Source organism: Haemaphysalis longicornis, unplaced genomic scaffold (assembly GCF_048455015.1).
Source record: "Haemaphysalis longicornis isolate Haplotype H1 unplaced genomic scaffold, Haemaphysalis longicornis Haplotype H1 scaffold_5, whole genome shotgun sequence".
NCBI lineage: Eukaryota > Metazoa > Arthropoda > Arachnida > Ixodida > Ixodidae > Haemaphysalis > Haemaphysalis longicornis.
Window position 1 is genome coordinate 17,024,042 of NW_027526385.1, and position 15,246 is coordinate 17,039,287.

The window sequence follows — 15,246 nt, forward strand, 5'->3', positions numbered from 1 at the left end:
TCAACAGCAAAATTCATAAGGGACAGCTAAATATGCGCTCGCATTTGAGCGTGCTATGCAGAAAAGGGAACAGAGCACTAGTGGAGCGTCTTCTCTCGCGATAAGGACAAAGATCATGTGACAAAGAGGGGCATCATCATCATGAGCTTGCAGAGATAGACGATTAATGAGCATCTTTAGCCGAGCTAATGCCTTAGGACCTGTTCCTCAACATTTTGTTATGGTGGTTTTTAATTACACACCTACGGGCTAACATAGTTTTCAATCGCTTGTATGCATGCTTACGCTGCGAATTGTAGCCGTCAGAACCTTTTAAGCGAAGTTTTTTTATGGCTAGGATCCGGGATTTCATGGCGTCCGCGCACGCGCGGTGAAATGCAATGTGGGACAGCCAGTTTACAGCGACGAAGCTTAAGGGCACAGCCATCGCATATCGCTGCTCGCGTCGGAGCTGTGTGCGTCTGTAAATGCACGACGCAGAGCATAGCGTAGTGTGAGCCTGATGAGGCGAGCAAGCGCGAAACATTGAATAATGAACGCTCCGCTGTGCGTGCTATCAGAACGCGATCAACGGCAAAGTCGCGCACTGTTCAAAACATATGTACAGACTTTGTCAAAATTTTCTAGGGCACGCGAAAGGCTTCTGGGCCACAAAATTCACAGCGTAAGCTTAACGTTTAACTGTGACGAAGATATTTATGACAGTAAGACAGAAAGGTGTTTTCTCTAGCTTTCCAATAAAAAAACATGTCGGCCATGCTCGAGAGCTAAGCCTGCACTTTGAAATTTCTGCTGCCTAAGTACTTTCGCCATGACCTAGAAAATTTTGACAAAGGCTGTGCCTCAATCGTGTACGTCTCATCACTTGTGTACGCATTAGGAGTGTATTAGTTATCATTATTAGACACTATTTTCAAGACCAGTACCCAAAATAAAGGGATGTGCATGTATTTATGTGCCTTTCTTAGGTATGACTGCCGGCAAAGCCCAAGAGCAATAAAATTTCCCCGTACCTGTCGCCTATATTTTGTGTCCCCTTTGTGTCCTGCACTAAAAAGCTGCTTTGCTTCAAGTTTCAACTTTCGTTTTTTGGGGATGTTCTTTTTTTCACATGACCTCTATTTGTCCAGACTCAATACGATTTCTGTAGAGCAGTTAAACCACCGTTTCAAAAATGTTTTCAATGATTGCAGGCCGGTGGCACCATCCGCTCTACGATCCCAGCGTTGCAGAATTGGAAGAGTTGGCGCTTGTTGAAGGAGGCGTGGGTAAGCGGAGCCGTCAACTTTTGCAGATGCTGTTTTAAAGCGTTCACTTGGTTCACTCTGAAAGAATGAGCTTTTGGTAACTCCCTCTGCTCTATTCGAGCCACGAAAGACTCATTTTTTATTTTTAACCAAAACAACACAAGAAACACTGAAAAACTTTCGAGTTTTGCGACACAGTGACGTCATAAGCGCAGGAGTGACTTGATATGGACCAGCCCTAAAATCATAGTGTGTTTAACTGCACCTTAGTATTTAAGTGCTACGTCCAAACAAAACTAGAGGCCCCACTACAGTCACCCAGTTATGCTTGTCCATGGTTGCTTAGGTTAGTGGCCGCCTATAGCACAAGTAATGTTGTGTGACGTCATAGAGAAGTTGTCAGAAACAGTGAAAGGTCGCGACTACTTCACACATTTTCAGTGGTATCTGCCCTATTTGTTAGAAGTTTGCGATAAAATTGGTGTCATTTTTATCAGGACAAAGCAATCTTTTTATTACCAAAACTTATATTGTTTTATCTCGCTTTCTGGCGCAGTTTACAACAGTTCAAACACATTTTGTTTGGCTAGAATAGCAACTAGTGTTCCGGCTTTTCATAACTGAGCCGAATTCTGTGGATAGTCTCCGAAATTAGAGCCAATCAATTCTGCCTTCTTTTTCATTTAACGCCTTTTTGTTGCTTTCTTTGCGCGTTGTAGCTGATCCTGATATAGATGAGTAAGTAGAAATTCTCCTGTTCCTTCGCAATTGCCGTAGCTTCTTTTCGGTGCTTAATTTAAAGAGCGAAGCGGTTAATGGATCTAGGGGCGCTCTGAATTTGCGTCATACGCATGTATTTTGATTTCTGTGGAAGAATAGATGATACATCGAGCTTAAATTCGGAAGAAATGGGATGCACGCCAAGGGTGATTTATGTGTGCCGGGAGTGTCAGCTTGAAACCTTTGAGAAATATTACAAAAGCTCTATTTCATCCTATTTATAGGCGCTGGACCATATGCGTGGATTGTTTAACTACTGTCCTGCAGAGCTATGCGTCATGTGGGGCTCAAGTTTCGAGTGCACGAATGAATGGCGGGTTTTAGAAAATACCAAGGCAAGCAGCTCGCGGTACAAGACCGTCTGAGACAAAGCGCGCAGAGTGATTGGTTGGACGAACGGGACGACTACCCCTGGCTGCAGGAAAGCACGTACGACATTCCTCTACTGAGGTTTTTACTGAGAACCGGATTGCGTGCTTTCGAAAAAACCTGCCCTCCCGCAACAGCCCTCTTCTTGCTTTACTTACTATCTTTGATTATCATATCTGCCTAATTCCCTTACGTTTTTATTTCCTGCTCTTTCCATTCTTAAGCCTGTTTTCATGTGCCACACGGAAAGATCACGGAGCAAAACAAAAAGGACTACAACGCGAGTTCTAACAGCTGGGAAAGTCGTTCATTCATGTAAACATATTGTTCACACACTGTTGGTATATTAGCATTTTCTTTTTGTTTTAGCATAATGTATACTCACCGTTAGCTGAAACCAGGTGCAAGAAAGCGACGCAAAAATCCGACACCAGAAAGGAAGGACTTTCCGGGTTCCCCGAGGAACGCTGACGGCTGACTCGACTTTGTTTCTTGTTTTCCGGCCCCTAGACGCCGGAATCACAAGTACAACCTACTTTGCCCGGCTAATGTTCATTGCTTGATGCGGTATCCAACTAGTGCTGTTCCGAATCGCTTCCAACTATAACCTTGCAGCCCACAGCGGTGGCGCTGTTCTACTGCTGAGCACAACGACGCGGATTCGATCCCGGCTTCGATGGTTGCTTTTCTGATGGAGGTGAACAGCGAAAACGCCCACGTGTCGACATTTTGGCGCACGTTAAAGATCCCCACGTGGTCAGAATTAACTCGGAGCCCTCCACTACGGCGCGCCATATAGATCAGGTTTAGTTTAGATCAATCAGTCAATATCAAGTCGGCCCTAGGTGATGGCCAAATTACGTATTGAGGGGCCACGCAAGGAGGCTTGGTAGGTGGCGTTTATTCAGCGAGTGACTGCAGGGTCAGAACGAACCGAACACTCTGAAGATGATCATTCGCGCTTGCGGAACGAAGATCAAAGTGACCAGTTGTGGCTGGGAAATGATGATGCTTTGTGTGCAGAGCAGACAGGTAAAGTTCTAGCAGATGCTCACAGTAAGCACTTATACGACACCCAACCGACAAGGGCAAGGAACCCTTTCTGGACATTATCAACTCCCAATGGAAGGGAGACATCCTCCCGGCAGCATGGAAATAGTCCTTATAACCCTACTAACAAAGTCAGGCAGAATTCTGCCTTTCAAAACCTCCGTCCGATATCTCTAACTTCTTGCCTGGGAAAAACCATGAAACGGATGGTTCTCAGTCGACTTGAGGACTATCTTGAGTCCACGGATTTTTTTTCCCCTCAACGAATTGGCTTCCGCAAGGGTGTGTCTACACAAGACCTCTTTTTTCTCCTAACACACGACTTCGACCCTCCTGCTTCTTTCCAGATCCAAGCTATAGTGACACTAGATGTCCGCAAAGCCTTCGATAACCTTGTCCATGATTCTCTCCTAAATATCCTTGCATCTACCGGCTGTGGACCGAAAATGTACGGTTACATCGCTGCATTTCTGCACTACCGCGGGCCCAAGTTCCGTCTCCGGTTTCGGTCTCCGATCATTTTCCCCTCACGCGTGGTACACCGCAGGGAGCTGTTCTCTTGCCCACCCTTTTTAACCTCGGAATGGCGACCCTGTCTCGTATTTTAGAGTTATGTCAACACAGTAGGGCTGTCTCCCGCACGAGAAAAATCTGAATTGTTGCTCATTGCGAGAACTCGCTATCAACGCCAACACAACCATCTCATCACTCTCACAATGGTAGGTAACTCCATCCCTCGCGTACTATCCTGCCAAATTCTCGGACTACATAGCCGTGAGTCATCTAATCAGTTCAATGTGGCTACTACCGTTAAATATTGCCATTTGTTTATGCATCTAGTGCGCCGCATCGTCAACAAGCACGCGGGTCTACGCGAGGGTCAAGTCAGGCAGCTCCTACATGCCTTAGCTCTCGGTTAAATTGTTCATGCAACTCCTTATCTTGCTCTTACTTGTCAGCAAAGACATCAGATTGAGGTTGCGCTTCACACTTCCCTTAACATTCCCGTTAATATATCTACGTATATACTCCACAGGGCTGTTCTTGCCCCTGGGAAATCTCATATAACAACATAAAGACCGGCAAATAGCGCGTCTTTCTATACAAGGACACTGGATACTTCACCAAGTGGCTCTCAAATTTATTGACCTCCCTATCATCACCCATCCTCCACCGCTCCCGGATAACGTCAGGATTACTCCCATCCCGAAAAAATGTTGCACCTGACACCAATCCAAGGACACGCTCTGTTCGCGTTGCCAATCCTGTCCATCCTATTGATTCTACGATCGTCTTCACAGATGGATCACGGACTCACGTCGGAGCAACCGCTTATTTAATCGAAAGTGGCAACGAAGGAGTCACACACACTCAGTCCCTTTCACTAATCCGCCTCCTACAGCGACTCTATAGAGACTCTCGCAATAAACGCCATTGTTAGAGAATGTTACCTGGCTGTAAAGCAGACGACATCGAAGCAAGCGGCGAGAGGCCACCGCACGAGCAACGAGGCTCGTGGCATCATCATCATCCTCAAAATAGCCGTTTGAAGGTCGCCAGTAAACTGGTGCTCCTCTAACCGTGTCTGCCTCCTGGTCTTCAACAACCAGTATTTAGGACCTCTCCTTAGCCCCCCCCCCCTCCCCCCCCCCGCCCCTTAACCCCTCAAGATATACTACCGTATTGATTCGATTCTAAGCACCCCTGTTTTTCCACAATCGCGATGCGCGAAGGGGAGGGGGGGGGGGTGGCTGCTTAGATTCGGGAAACCTAAATAAGCCCCCCCCCCCTCCTCCCCCCAAATTAGGAATGATGTTTTATTTGGCAAACATTCGAAACAAAAATAATAGGTACAATGAACCTATCGCTTACGTCTGATACTCAATCCCCTTCACTACCATTCAAGCCCGTTGTGCGGCTTGGACCACCGCTCCTAAAATCCCCCAGTAGGTTGTCTTCTGTTCCGTTGAAGTGATTTGCAATTTCAAACTTCACCAGTACTTGCCCACAATGTCAACTCGGGCCCGTTTCCGCGCGTCTGAAATCCACTTCACTATGGTTGCTTAGGTCAGGGGGTGCTCAGATTCGCTTGCAAACTTTTTATCCCATTTTTTTTTCTAATAGTAGGGCGTGCTTAGAATAGCAATCTGGGCGTGCTTAGAATACCAAAAATACGGTATATGCACTGATTCCAATTCAAGCTATCGACGCCACTCACAGGGATAGTGTTCCAGAAGAACTGCAGTATGATCAACGCGAAGCTTCAACAAAACTACGACCCCACACTTGCACGCTGAGGTGGATTCCCGGTCACGTCGGAATGAGCTAGGGCATAGCCTCGCCCGCGAACTTCTGCACCGGGTGCCTGGGATTCTCCGGCCTTATCCATTCACGTGGGGCACTACTCTCCACCACAAACAAGAACTTAAGTTTCGCTTTGAAAACGTCAGACAGACTCTCCGTACACTTGTGTTCCAGAGAAATCTCTAACCACCACGCAGCTACGCATTTTTCGACGGATACACTTAAATACCCTCCTTACACCTACTCGTTCCTTTCTCCACCGTATCCGACTCTCCCCAGTATGTCCAATTGTCCTGAACCATACGCTAATTTAGAACATTGTATTTTCTCCTGCCCCGTTGCAATTTTGGGATTTGGAGCCGGCACGCTTGGCGACATGCAACTGACACCCCTTTGTTTGTGGAGGTTTTTATTTTATGCAACGCAATTTCAAAACTTCAGAGCAAAGCTTAAAGAAGGCGACCTGCTTTACATGTGTTCGACCTGACTATGACTGTGCCTTACGGGATCCTGCCTGAAGTCACACTGACTGATGATAGAGACAAAATTCAAAACCAGGCTTCTAGGTTCGTCTTCGGACGGTGCAACAGGAGAGATAGTTGCACTACAATACAAAAAACAAACTTGAGTGAAAGCTTTCCTCGCGCAGACAAAAATGGTGGTTGAAACCCTTTTTTCATGTATGTAGTGATAAAACAGGAATAAACAAACAAAGATACTTTAAAGAACCTGATTACCGTTCATATAGAACTGACCTTGTTTTCAAAATAAAAGGATTCCGTACCCATACAGACCTATTCGCCAAGTCGTTTTTTATTAGAACCATTAGAGAGTGCAACACGTCGTGTGAAGCGCAAGTGTGCTGCAGAAATCATCTGTTTATGTGAATGCTGTAACCCTTCGCCGGAGCGCCTTCGGGTAATGTGGGGTAATTTCAGAATAAAGAATTCAGTCCAGACATTTTCCACGCCCTAGCTCCTCCTTCAACGTGGCGGACGTGGCTAACTACCTCAGGACAGCTGACGGACCAGCCAGCGTTGGTGAACCTAGCCCGAGACATTCTCGACGCTCAATGTTCCGTTTAAATGAAGTTTTCTCCTCCTCCTCCTCCTCCTCCTCCTCCTCCTCCTCCTCCTCCTCCTCCTCCTCCTCCTCCTCATCCTCCTCCTCCTCCTCCTCATCATCATCATCATCACTTATAACTCTTCTTCCCATGGCGCATGGCAGCGGTGCCCGTGGGCTGGCCATCATGTCGCTCTCCATCTGCACCGTCGTAGTCGTCTGCCTGGTCATCGCCTTCGTCTCGGAGCAGATGCAGACTTCGCTGGTAGCAGGTACGCTAATTCACGTGAAAGAAGCGTGCAAAAATGGGGAACTAAACGAACAACGCGGCACTCGCCTGTGTGCTTTGAACGTGGTCGCGTCTTTTGTTGAGCTCCCACATTGCGAGCGCTTAAAAAGCGCTCCTGCACGATTTGTTCAAGTCGAATAAAGTCTCACTGAAGATCAGAAAGAAAGATACGCGATACATTATTTAGCGTACTTGGAAAAAAATAAAAAAAATTGTTAGGCACTGGCCATCCTAGTGCTTAATTGATCGAAACGGACACAGAGAGGTAACCTGTACCATCGTCACCATTAGCCGTCTTCAGTAAAACAGCAGAAGGACAATAAAAAAATTTCTACTTAGCTGCATATAGACGATATTTTAGACGTGCAACAGGAAATGTGCCACTAGCAGCATTGCTACTAGGTTATGCCCTTGTGAAATTTCGGCCGAAAATATTCAACATGGTCACACATAAGATTATATGAAGGGTTAGCATACCGTGAGACCCTGTAGTTTTCCGTGCCCATGTTTTTCGTGTATCTCGTGAATTGTGAAATTCTGAAAAATTGGGAGCACGCGAAAGGATTCAATTTTAACAGAAAGTTTCGCGGAAATCAATAACTGCGCTTGCTTTCTTCGTAGCACAGGTTACACTAGATCGTCCACACAATCAATATAAGCGAATCTTAAGACGTACGTGCTGAAAGTGGGTATTATTGCATAGCATGCTGTGATCATTAAGAATGTGCATGGCTGTTTCCGATTTTGAGGGCAATTGCGCTTGTGTGATAATTCGACGGTTAGGACTTGCTTGGTACCGGCACAATGCTCTGCGCAAAGTAGAATTTATGAACGCATGCAGTGGCAGGCCCCAAGTGCTCAGTGCAGGGAGATTTCCTCCTAAAGGGCATTCAAAGCGGCCAAGGACGCGAGCAAGGTTTTCTTAGATCTAGCGTTTGGTTTCTGTAAGCCGGGTGTCCCATCTCTTTTTTAAGGGCAGGGGGTAAGGCGAAATTAAGAAAAAAAAGACTTCTTTTCTTCGCAATTAGGGAAGTGCAGTCCCTTGTGCTTATTTTCCATATTCACACTCTTCTTAGAAAGTCGTATTTCACGCTCAAAAACAGTTTTTCCGTAAGCAAGTATTAAGTGGCCGCATCCTCTTTAAGAGTGTTCTACGTGTTTATTGTCATTTTCTCATCAAGAAACTTCCAGTTTCAGATCAAAACACTTTTCTGGAACCAGCTGTAATATGAAATTGCTTAGAAACCATTGCATAGCTGATTTTTTAGCAAAGCCAATCCAAAGACGCTGTTGCACGTTTTTTCCACAATTGTCCTTGGGAGCCGCGCACGAAAAAACGCCTTTTTTGGGCTTCACACTCTCAAGGTTGCCACATTGGATGCTGTTCTTTCATTCAATGATGATAGCAACGCACGAGCCAGCATTCTGAAATCATTCGGATCAAAAGCTGGGCGCAACACCACCATCAAGTGGCTGAAAGAGGTTAACCACAAGCGAAAATACTTTGCGAATGGTGCACAAAGTAGGCAAGGAAGGACAGACGACAGGCTGAAATGCAAAGAAAACGACTTCGACGATGATTACGAAGCTGGTGATTTTTAAATAAATGGCTGCAGTGGTGTTTTTGGCAAAAAAAGTAGTTCTTCACCTCCTTTCTTACTTTAAACTCAGTTATCTCAAAACAATGTCTTTTATTACATAGGTACCACTACTTCCTATATCTTCCAGGACAACGTGCTGATTGTTTTCCCCTGTCATCTGGATAACTTGCACACCTACTGTACTAGAACTGAAAATATGCACACAACACTTTTTTTGGTTACACAACTTTTAATACCAAAATCATGCGAAAATTTAGGTACTAACACAAAAAAATAATAAGAAACTGCATTTTTGATGGATTTTTCCAATTATACTGCAGTTAAAAGAACACAAAATTTCAAAGAAAATGATACATACATTATGTAGATACCTTTATTAGATGCCGAAAAAAAGGTACCTAAAAATGGCCAAAAATGAATGGGAAGTATAAAGCTGACCCTGTGCCCTTAAAGACGGTAGTCTTTCTTGGGCTTCTTAAACCAAGAAATTTTGGCCCGTTTGTCTGTCAGCCTGTGACTCGATTCAGCCAGCCGGCCAAAGTGAAAAAAATCTTCGCAATAGTCTTATATACTCAGCCAAATCTCAACGTCGAAGTCCGGTGTAAATGTTCATACTTGTCAACATTGTTCAACAAGAACAAGACATTACGCAAATATAAGGCATAAGGTCAATACATGAGTGATATTTGTAGTGCTGTTTTATTAAAAAATAATGGATTCCTGGGCTTTTTGATAGCAAATGAGCAGGAAACCGTCGCCTGCTGTTGCCCGCGCCACTTCCTGGCGGCACTTAAATAATCAAAAGGTAAGAGCAACGAAAGGTTCCACTAGATAGGTTCCACGTTCCGTTTGGAACGCTCGTGCAGTAGGGCACCGTGGTTCTATAAACGCTGTAGTAGGGTGCCTCGATTCACGCGCGTCTCCACCGTATGGCAGCGCTGGCATCGGGGCACCTGGTCTGGAGCAGTGGAACGCGGTAAATTTAAATTCACTTAAGCAAACCTTGAGTGTATTACCTTGGGAGGAACGCGACGGAAGAGGAACAGCATGAGAGGTGAACGGAAAAGCAAAAGAAAGGCGTTTACTTGCCAAATATCCACAAAGACTATCGTCTTTTCACGACATTTGCAACGAAGGGAGCAGATACGCGGGAAATTTTTTAAAGGCGAATGCCTTAGATGCCTTATCAAGCCCAAAAAGATACCGTCATCGTCGTTCGTCAACCCGAACGGTGCCAAAATGGCTGCCGCTGGTAAAAGAACATGAACGAGCAAAAGCTAATTCGGGTTATCGAGGGTTTCGAACCCGAGTCCCCAGAGCAGGAGCGAAGTGTATATTCCGCCAAGGAAGGAACATGGAAGTCCCCCGTGCGTGCCCCGTGAGCGGTGAACGTAAAAGCACGTGAGTAGAAGAGGTACCCGCGGAGCAGAGCTCTGCCTCGTGAATTTCGGTCTGCCTGTCGGATAGCTCGCGTCAAAAGACGAAGAAACGAAGGCGAAGAAAGAAACTCAAACGGGATGTGGCAGAAAAGAATTCTGATGATCGATTAACTTTCGCCTTCAAAGCACGTAACCAAGATTAAATTCCCGCGGAAAATTTTGTAAACACGAAAGTGTTTTATTCTCGGATACACAAAGATCTCACCGACGTCATATCCGTCACAGAAATGACATCGCCAGAAAAACGCGGCTCCGCCAGGATTCGGGGCGGGTGCTCCGTCGCCGCAACGAGAGGTGCCAGGCGCTTTACAGACTCCGCTACGAGCTGAAGCGCTGAAGCCGTATGAACGTGCCATATATCTTTCCGATAACCTCCCCTATTTTGACAGTGCTGCCGTCTAAGAAGGGTGAAGCGAAGTAGCGCATCACGATGCTAATGAGCGCCGACAGTTGGCGCCACCTGAGCTCGTCGCAACGCAACCGTTGGCCGTACACTTCACGAAGCAGGGACGCAGTGGGCGCACATTTGCGAAAGCGACGCGCCAGCAGGTATTCGCTCGTCAAGCACACCCACAAAAGAGCCCCGAAAATCATGCTCTTTCGCTGCAGCGCACCGTGAGTTACCAAACGATTCGCTGACAACCCGTCCGGTTTCGTTCGCATGATATGCGAGTGCGTGTGGTTTCATTCCGGTTTACGCAGTGCTCCGGCGCGTGCAATCCAGTGTCTAATGTTGATAAGTCTGACGGTGCCATACCGACGAAATATAAATAGCGATGTGCAAGTTCATGTCGATGCAGAATAAACATTCAACTGATCCTGTCATAGGCACATCTCACATTCGTGTTTTACCGATTCGTATGAAAGAGGGATCAATCACAATTTTTTTATTATTTTACGCCAGTCATGAGGAAACAAAATAAAAGAGGTCCTTTCTCTTGCAACTCCTTCACGATACAGCTTTCATCTATTCTTTCCATCGCGCCTTTCGTGGGAGAAAAAGAATTCCTGTGTAGATTCCAATAGCGCGAAGAGCACAGGCCAATGGAAGACATCGCGGGAGGACATCGTACTACTATACAATGTACCAACTGGCCCTTCAGCAAACCCTTCTACAACGGGAGGGAAATTTTCGTATGGACGAGCCCTTTGCTGTGTTCTATTCGGTTGTCCCGTATTCTTAGGACTGGTACTCAAGATGTCAGCAACCAACTAGCCCATGTGTTGTCGCTACTGCATTGCGTTCTGAGTTGTCGCCACAGCATGTCCTCATGTGAGCGGCTTGGTGGAAATGGTGGAAATGACCTCTGATGGGCCCAGCTTTCCGCATATCCCGCGGGTGATCCGGTAGGTGAGTCCTTTCCGGAGTCAACAAGCCTCACGTAAAGGTGGGTAGGGGTAGCGTCGCTAAATAAGCTACGCTTAAGAGCACCGCCACTTCGTGCATCTGAAGCGTCTGAAGGTCATTTTGTTTCTGGCTTGCAGTGTTGCCATCTCTTCCAACAAAACCACCGCCGGTTGTGACGGGGAGAGTGTGACCGGCTGCTCTAGCGTCCGTGCAGCAGAGAGGGAGTGGATAGGCGCCCAGAAACAAAATGACTGCACCCATATGTAAACAAATATCACGTGGTGCCGACCGACCAATGAAAATACTTGCCGCACATAACAATGAGAGAAAAGAGTGCCGATACTCTAAAAGCCTCTATTTAGTGGCGCTAGGTAGGGGCATGAAAAAAGGAGATCGTGCGTCACGGTCACGGAGTTGCTCGGACGTCATCTACCGGCCGCCATCGAGTCGACTATCATCAACGAGAGCGGGTTCTGTGGGCTGCCTCTTTAAAATACAATTTCTGGAAACAAAACACAGCCTCATGTTGTAACACATACAGTATTTGCAGGAATCTAACGCGCACGCTTTTTAAATAAATATAAGCGCTTAAAAACACCTGCGCGTTACAATCAGACGCAAAACGCATCATGAGACAAAGATCATGAGACGCATCATTATCTCTCTTTATCACGCTTTCATTCATAGCCATTTGAAATTCTGCGTGTCTACATGGGGTAACACATGCGCCACTCATCTTGCGCATGTGCAGCATTTACAAACCCAAGCGTTGCGGCTCATTACGTTTAGTCCTTTCATGGCTCACGCGAAACCGATTTTTCACAGCTTAAATATTTTGCCTCTGATAAATATTTTTTAGCAAAAATTAACCACAGTGATTTACCGTACTCGTGCCCAGGAAATATTTATTGACAGCCTAACAGCCACTGCCCTGCTTAATTACAGTAACACGCGGTTTTACGAAAATAACAATGTTTTACTACCTAAAGCCAAAACAAAGTCTGGTCAATTTACGGCTTACTTCATGGACATTATTTCAATATGGAACCGCCTCCCTAACCATATAAAATCCTCTCGCACGTCAACACAGTTAAGTAGAAGGGTGAAGCAATATATTATTACACTCTTATTACACACCGATGCATAACTTCACAGGATTCCTCAAATATCATGTTGTCTAAGTTTCTGAGTGATTCGTCATTGCTTCATTACGCTTGTTTGTACGCAGTTTTTTTTAGCTTTGAGTTGACAGTTAACTTTTGAATTATGCTCTGAGTATGCTGATGACTGTATTGTTCTAAATTTTATGACATATATTATTCTTGTACAATGTCCAAACTAACTTGTCTATGAAGTGTTTTTTTTTCGTACTAATCAGGTTACTTTATTCAGTAATGTATAATTGTCGCTGCTTTCAAATGTAACAATGTTTGATATCTTTTCATGGGAGGTCCCCCGGACAGTTCTCTGGAACTTGGGGACCTCCTCCTGTATTGCATTTGAACAACAAGCAAACAAACAAAACACAAAAACCTCAAAACCAAAATCACCAACTTGAAACCGAGACAAAGCGGCTAAGTTAATGACGGATGCTTCGCTGAAACGCAAAATAGTTATCTCGGCGGAAAAGGAAGGGAACGGGACAGCGTCCCGTGCATAAGGCGTCCCGGAGTCGTGCATTTGCGACTGGAGAAAACAAGAGAACCACATTTTTAAGTAGAAAGCTTCAAGGAAGAGTTTTAGCTGTCCACAGCGTGTGCCGATTTATGATCAAATAAACGCTTTGCACAATTATAAGTCGTAGTGATGGCACTATTTAGTGTGCGCAGTAGAATCGGCCCCAAGCCATTTTTTGTGGTTTCGGGGAGTTAAATTTCACTGCGCGTTACAATCAGGGCCGCGTTAGCCCTTATTCACACAGCCGTCACCTTCTCCGTCACGGCACCGTGACGTCAAAAAAAAAAACAAAAAAAAAAAAACGCGACGGATACCTGACGGAGTAGCGTTCGTACTGGAGCTCTCCGTCAGGGTACACGGTCGTCTGCGATCAGTTTAGCCTAGAATTGAGCGCGCTTAATCTGAAGAGTAAAGCAACTTGCTTAGATATTTACGTGTGCTCACTTTTCGCTAAATTTAGCCGTAAAAATTTGTTTTCTAATTGGATGGTTTACCACGGGGCGTGGTCCTGTCACGTTGACGGAACGGAAACGTAGAGCTCGGCTTCCTGTCACCGTCGCAACGTTTTTCGCGATAAATCGCCGGAGAAACCGTCGCCAATGACTGAGGATGGTGACGTGACGGTGACGTGACGGGGTGAAAAAAAAATGGCCGCGTATCTGCTCCTTTCGTTGCAAATATCATCAAAAGACGATAGTCATTGGGGCTCTTCGATTTACAGTCTCGGACTCACCGCGGACTCCCCGAGAAGCAGTCCGGCATTCGATTTTCCCATGTATCCCTATGGCTTCGGGGAATCCTCGGACTACCCGCGGACTATCCGCGGTGAGTCCGAGACTGTAAATCGAAGAGCCCCATTGTAGACATTTGCCAAGGAAATGCCACCCTTCCCTTTCCCGCTCACCTCTCATGCTGTTCCTGTTTCGTCGCGCTCATCCCAAGGTAAACACACTATGAAGGTTTGCTCAAGGCGATTTGACTTTACCGCGTTCCAGTGCTACAGGCCAGCGCTGCAGTACGGCGGAGACGCGCGTGAATCGAGGCGGCCGACTTGAACGTTTATAGAACCGCGTTGCCGTGCTCCACGTGCGTTCCAAGCAGGACGTGAAACCTAGCTAGTGGAACCTTTCTTTGCTGTTGCCGCGTGATTTCCCATATGCCGCCCGGAGGTGGCGCGGGCAACAGCAGGTGGTACGCGTTGATATGCAGTAGATGTAGAATATCATTTGCTATCGAAAAACCAAGCATCCAGGAATTTTTTTAATAAAGGAACACTTTAAATATCCCTTGTGTACTCATTTCTTGTCTTATATTTGCGTAATGTCTTGTTCTTGTTCAACAAAGTTTACAAGTATGAACGTATAAACCGGGCTTAGACGTTTACATTTGGCTGTGAGTATATAAGACTATTGCGCAGTAAGCATTTTACTTTGGTCGGGTGGCTGAATCGAGTTACACAGACAGACGGACAGACAGACAGACCAAAATTTCTGGGCTAAGTAGCCCAAGAAAGGCTATCGTCTTTAAAACGGCTGTTTCGGCACCTTACTGTTCGAAGGTGGCTTCCTGTTCGCTATTTTCTTTAGCTAGTACGGGTACCAAACGGGCTCATAATTAAATTTCACGAGCTACCTCTGTGCTTGGTGCAGGCGACATAGAGGGCCCTCCAGATGGAGCCGGCGTTGCTCCTGCCGACATTAATTATGGCGATCCGCCGAAACGCCACGAAACAAGAAGGTCCGGCCCCGGAGCGCAACCCACGAGTCGTCGACCTGGTGTCGCGATCACGCCTTTTGCTCACCCGAAAACGAAGATGAGCCGCAGAGGGAGCCTGCGAAATTCCCCGCCCAAGACGACGATGGAGCTTGGAGAGTCGACCGCGGAAGCCACACCTTTTTCTGCTACGACAACCACTACGACCACTCCTACCACGACTATGACGACTTCTGTTACTACGACCACTGCTAGTGCGACTTCTACACCCGAAACAATCAGCACGGTTAACGCTACTATTGCAGCCACGAATTTCGACTACAACGCTACGATGACAACCTCCAGGATTACACTTAGCTCTGTTGAC

The 15,246-nt window shown here is 46.2% G+C and overlaps 1 protein-coding gene and 1 long non-coding RNA gene across 2 annotated transcripts in view; one reads left to right on the forward strand and one right to left on the reverse strand.

The window, feature by feature from the left end:
* The window catches only part of LOC144139081 (uncharacterized), a 163,546-nt gene that overhangs the window by 15,352 nt on the left and 132,948 nt on the right, over window positions 1–15,246 (reverse strand). The window lies entirely within an intron of this gene.
* LOC144139077 (uncharacterized) lies at window positions 1,192–15,002 on the forward strand. The gene is made up of 3 exons (XR_013316034.1): window positions 1,192–1,268; window positions 6,978–7,084; window positions 14,816–15,002. It is a non-coding gene; the product is annotated as an uncharacterized LOC144139077 (long non-coding RNA).